Source organism: Acinonyx jubatus, chromosome A1 (genome assembly GCF_027475565.1).
Source record: "Acinonyx jubatus isolate Ajub_Pintada_27869175 chromosome A1, VMU_Ajub_asm_v1.0, whole genome shotgun sequence".
NCBI lineage: Eukaryota > Metazoa > Chordata > Mammalia > Carnivora > Felidae > Acinonyx > Acinonyx jubatus.
This window is the reverse complement of record NC_069380.1, coordinates 123,825,705-123,831,704: the sequence shown is the minus strand read 5'-3', so window position 1 is coordinate 123,831,704 and position 6,000 is coordinate 123,825,705. Positions and strand designations below refer to the sequence as shown.

The following is a 6,000-nucleotide window of genomic DNA, read 5'->3' as shown; positions in this document are numbered from 1 at the left end:
TAGCATCACAGACACCTGGTAAAATAGCCAGTGGACTGAAAGAACAATCAGGATGAGTGATGCAAAAGGAAAATATACCATCCCAAGAATGCTCCTGGTGCATGCCAGCATTCTACCCTAGAGTTATGGTGTTACCCTTACTCCTCCCTCAGTCTAAGTGTATGGGGGTCAGTAGCTAATTAAGCACAAAACCTGGATAAGGAGGGAACAATGACAATAACAAAAATGATTGGTGTGGGTGTTGAGTGTCAGCAGGACACTGGAAGGTTGGTATGGTATAAGGACAAAACTATGAGGTGTTAAAGATGCCTACTGGAAAGAAATTGAAAAGGTGGCCAGATGGAAAGAAAACAATGACCCAGTTTGGGCCTTGAAGGAGTTACCAAGGGAGGCAGACATAGAAAGTAACAATAAAACAAAATTAAAAATAAAAATTATAATAGAAATCTGTATAAAGTCATAGGTGAAAAAGCCAACCCCTGCTTAGAGGAATTAGAAAATATTTCACTAAAGATTTTAAAAAGCAAACACTTGTTATAAACTTTTGAAGCAAGGTGAGATTTCTTGCATGCCTAGTGGGTAAGGGCCCTTTGAGTAGGGAAAAGTTTTCAATTAGCCATAATCACGTCTCGGATAAACCTCATTGGCTATGATACTGCCACTGTGCAAAGCTTAGGGGTCATCTGAGTAGAAGTAACACACGAGCAAAGATATGGAGACATAAGAGGGCAGTATGGGTTAAATGTTGGGCCGATGATTTAGATAGAGTTGAAAATTAACCATGTTTGCAGAAATAGTAGGCATAGAGGTTGGATGTAGGGCAGAAGTACAAGACCAGGTGGTTCAGGGTCTGGGTGTGGCAGCAGAACAATTAGTCTAAGAATCTGGGTTTTGGAGAATACCATCCTGGCTTTAAAACTCATGCCATCTACGGGCAACACATTGTCATTCCCAACCCACACTTTGGGAGGTGACTTTCTTGCGGGAAGCTGTTGGAGGCCTCACATTCACAAAACAGGTGCTCTTCTCATGGGCTGACCTCACTGCCTATTACCTGATCTTCTCCAGTCACTGGTTCATGACTCAATGGGGAAATTATCAGCAAGGTCAAGTCTGATCTGGTTTCCTTAAGACATACAGTCAGTTGACCCCATATTATAGATGAATCCTTTCAAGACTTCACTTTTTTTTTTTTTTTTGAAAGAGAGAGAGAGAGAGAGAGAGAGAGAGCAGGAGAGTGCAAGTGAGGGAGGAGCACAGGGAGAAGGAGAGAGAATCTCAAGCAAATTCCATGCCCAGCACAGAGCCTGATGTGGGGCTGGGTCTCATGACTGTGAGATCATGACTGGAGCCAAGATCAAGAGTTGGATGCTTAACTGACTGAGCCACCCAGGCACCCCAAGACTTCACTTTTTAATGTCAGAGACGCAAAAAATTCAGTAAGTGGAAGGCTGGATTGCAAGACAGTGGTTGCAATAGAAAGTGGAAGGCTGAATTGCAATAAGCAATATTTGTTGTTTTTGTCTTATTAGACTCCTTCCAAGCTTTACTTTGGTAAGCACTTACTTAGCAAATCCCCTTAACATCTGTTTAGACCAGAAAGGGCCTTCTGGAAAGTCTTTGGCTTTACAGCTTACGCTGATGTCACACTAGACCCAAGATTTTCATTGTATTTGCTAGGAATGAGACTTCTGAACACATTGCCTGACGTGGGCCCACCAGCGATTAGTTAATGTTTTGTTTCAACAACGTTGCCAAGTGCTTACACACACCTGAGATATCTTACACACATCTAAGATATCTTCTTTATTTTTTATTTTATCCCCTTTTTTTTTATTTTTTAAAATGTTTTCCTGAAAATATGAAAATTGCCAAGATCATGGCCTATCACTCCAACAGCATGTAAATCTTAAAAACAAAGACATTCAGGGTCACCTGGCCTGGGTGGCTCAGTTGGTTAAGCATCCCACAATCTCACAGTTTGTGAGTTTGAGCCCTGTGTTGGGCTTTGTTCTGACAGTGTGCAGCCTGCTTGGGATTCTCTGTCTCCCTCTCTCTCTGCCCCTCCACTGCTTGTGCTCTCTCTCACTCTCTAAATAAACAAACAAACAAACAAACAAATAAATAAATACATAAAACTTATAAACAAAGAACAAAGACATTCAGATACATACCTACTGAGTGATGACTTAACTTATGAAGTTTAATATTGATAAAATACTATTATCAACTTATAGTCCATATTCAGTTTTCATCGATTGTCCCAATATCATCCTTTATGGGAACTTTCTCCCCTAATCTAAGATTCTATCATGTCCCGTTACTCTGAAACATTTCCTCAGTCTTTATATTATTATTTTTTATTAATAAAGAAACATGAATACAGAGCCCAAATAATATAAGTAATGAGGCATGTCAGAGAGTGCATATTTAATTATCATTTTTATTTTATTTTATTTTGTTTTATTTTATTTTATTATGTTTTAAACGTTTATTTATTTTTGAGGCAGGGAGAGACAGAGCATGAACGGGGGAGGGTCAGAGAGAAAGGGAGACACAGAATCCGAAACAGGCTGCAGGCCCTGAGCTGTCAGCACAGAGCCTGATGTGGGGCTCAAACTCACAGACCGCAAGATCATGACCTGAGCCGAAGTCGGCCACTTAACTGACTGAGCCACCCAGGTGCCCCTATCATTTTTATCTTATAAGAGGCCTTTGCAATAGTCTATGTAAGAGATTATAAGGAAGTTAAACCAACTAAAGAGACATCGCTTTCAGAAGATGCACACAGAGGACTCTATTAATTTTGTGTGGGAGATAGGTGAGGAGGATAGGTCTGTGATCATTTCAAGGTTTCTAACATGGTAGTCAGCACAGACAGGGTGCCAAGCATTGCTGGAGAGAATATTGTGAGGAACTGCACTGAAGGGGAAGATGGTCAATAACTTTTGGATATGCTGAGTGTAAGTTGCCTCAGGAGTGACCAAGGAGAGTTATGTAGTAGTAAGTTGTATCCTGTCCCAGTGTGGCTGGGCCCTGCCCAGTTAGAGCCCTGAAAGTCTGCATCCTGGAAATCTCATTCCTAAGGAAAATGGGACAGTTTTTTGCCCTATAATAAGTAGGCCATTAGTAACATGAGCTTGGAGCCCAGAGAGTGAAGTTAGTGGTAGAAGGGCACACACCCATGTAAAGGTGACCGTTTGGAACTTTGAGAGGGATTGAGACAACCCAAGAAGAAAAACCAGATGAGAAGGCCTGAGAGGCTCTACTGGAAGCTGAGACCCAGAGTGTTTCTCTTTCTCAGCCAGCAATTTCCTAGGTCAGCAATCATAAAACAAGCATTGATTAACTTACTGTGTATTTCAAATTACTTTTTGCACCACTGTGAGCTGTTCATAAATTTGCTTAGGAACAGAAATGAAATCAAATTTATTATCCAACGAGGTGGTTATTATCACCCCTTCAGTCTGTGACTTCTTTACTAGACTTACTATTAAGTGGGAGATTTAACTTCTTTTTAGTATTACTCCTTTTTCATGCAATTCTTTACAACCACTTTCCATAGTGGCTTGTGATCATTACTTTTCAATTTTGGGTTTCCCAATAGCCTTTTCTACAATATGGTCCATTTTCTGCATCATGAAATTCAGTAGAGTGGAACATTGGTTAAATAAAATAAATTTAAAAGTTTGTTAAGCTCTGTATCTATAAAAATGATAGAAACTATGCTCTTTTCTATTATTTTCCAAAAATAATGGGTATAGTTGGATCTTACTTGATCTACAGATTTACTGTAGTAACGCATTAAACACAGTGTTATCATCTAATTGTTATTTGGTCCTCATTGGGTCAAAATGTTTTAATTCAGTAAGTTAGATATAAATGATTATTTTGGTTCAAGGTCTTTTTTTTTCTTTATTTATTTATATATGAAATTTATTGTCAAATTGGTTTCCATACAACACCCAGTGCTCATCCCAAAAGGTGCCCTCCTCAATACCCATCACCCACCCTCTCCTCCCTCCCACCCCCATCAACCCTCAGTTTGTTCTCAGTTTTTAACAGTCTCTTATGCTTTGGCTCTCTCCCACTCTAACCTCTTTTTTTTTTTTCCTTCCCCTCCCCCATGGGTTCCTGTTAAGTTTCTCAGGATCCACATAAGAGTGAAACCATATGGTATCTGTCTTTCTCTATATGGCTTATTTCACTTAGCATCACACTCTCCAGTTCCATCCACGTTGCTACAAAAGGCCATATTTCATTTTTTCTCATTGCCACATAGTATTCCATTGTGTATATAAACCACAATTTCTTTATCCATTCATCAGTTGATGGACATTTAGGCTCTTTCCATAATTTGGCTATTGTTGAGAGTGCTGCTATGAACATTGGGGTACAAGTGCCCCTATGCATCAGTACTCCTGTGTCCCTTGGATAAATTCCTAGCAGTGCTATTGCTGGGTCATAGGGTAGGTCTATTTTTAATTTTCTGAGGAAACTCCACACTGCTTTCCAGAGCGGCTGCACCAATTTGCATTCCCACCAACAGTGCAAGAGGGTTCCCGTTTCTCCACATCCTCTCCAGCATCTATAGTCTCCTGATTTGTTCATTTTGGCCACTCTGACTGGCGTGAGGTGATACCTGAGTGTGGTTTTGATTTGTATTTCCCTGATAAGGAGGGACGCTGAACATCTATTCATGTGCCTGTTGGCCATCCGGATATCTTCTTTAGAGAAGTGTCTATTCATGTTTTCTGCCCATTTCTTCACTGGGTTATCTACTTTTCAGGTGTGGAGTTTGGTGAGCTCTTTATAGATTTTGGATACTAGCCCATTGTCCGATATGTCATTTGCAAATATCTTTTCCCATTCCGTTGGTTGCCTTTTAGTTTTGTTGGTTGTTTCCTTTGCTGTGCAGAAGCTTTTTATCTTCATAAGGTCCCAGTAATTCACTTTTGCTTTTAATTCCCTTGCCTTTGGGGATGTGTCGAGTAAGAGATTGCTACGGCTGAGGTCAGAGAGGTCTTTTCCTGCTTTCTCCTCTAAGGTTTTGATGGTTTCCTGTCTCACATTCAGGTCCTTTATCCATTTTGAGTTTATTTTTGTGAATGGTGTGAGAAAGTGGTCTAGTTTCAACCTTCTGCATGTTGCTGTCCAGTTCTCCCAGCACCATTTGTTAAAGAGACTGTCTTTTTTCCATTGGATGTTCTTTCCTGCTTTGTCAAAGATGAGTTGGCCATACGTTTGTGGGTCTAGTTCTGGGGTTTCTATTCTATTGCATTGGTCTATGTGATGCCTCCTGCTTTGGTCTTCTTCTTCAAAATTCCTTTGGCTATTCGGGGCCTTTTGTGGTTCCATATGAATTTTAGGATTGCTTGTTCTCGTTTCGAGAAGAATGCTGGTGCAATTTTGATTGGGATTGCATTGAATGTGTAGATAGCTTTGGGTAGTATTGACATTTTGACAATATTTATTCTTCCAATCCATGAGCAGGGAATGTCTTTCCATTTCTTTAAATCTTCTTCAATTACCTTCATAAGCTTTCTATAGTTTTCAGCATACAGATCCTTTACATCTTTGGTTAGATTTATTCCTAGGTATTTTAGGCTTCTTGGTGCAATTGTGAATGGGATCAGTTTCTTTATTTGTCTTTCTGTTGCTTCATTGTTAGTGTATAAGAATGCAACTGATTTCTGTACATTGATTTTGTATCCTGCAACTTTGCTGAATTCATGTATCAGTTGTAGCAGACTTTTGGTGGAGTCTATCGGATTTTCCATGTATAATATCACGTCATCGGCAAAAAGCGAAAGCTTGACTTCATCTTTGCCAATTTTGATGCCTTTGATTTCCTTTTGTTGTCTGATTGCTGATGCTAGAACTTCCAGCACTATGTTAAACAACAGTGGTGAGAGTGGGCATCCCCGTCGTGTTCCTGATCTCAGGGAAAAAGCTCTCAGTTTTTCCCCGTTGAGGATGATGTTAGCTGTGGGCTTTTCA

At 40.0% G+C, this 6,000-nt stretch overlaps 1 pseudogene; it reads right to left on the bottom strand.

Moving 5' to 3' along the window:
* Positions 1-521: 521 nt before the first annotated feature.
* LOC113594951 (uncharacterized) lies at positions 522-673 on the bottom strand (annotated as a pseudogene).
* Positions 674-6,000: the final 5,327 nt, after the last annotated feature.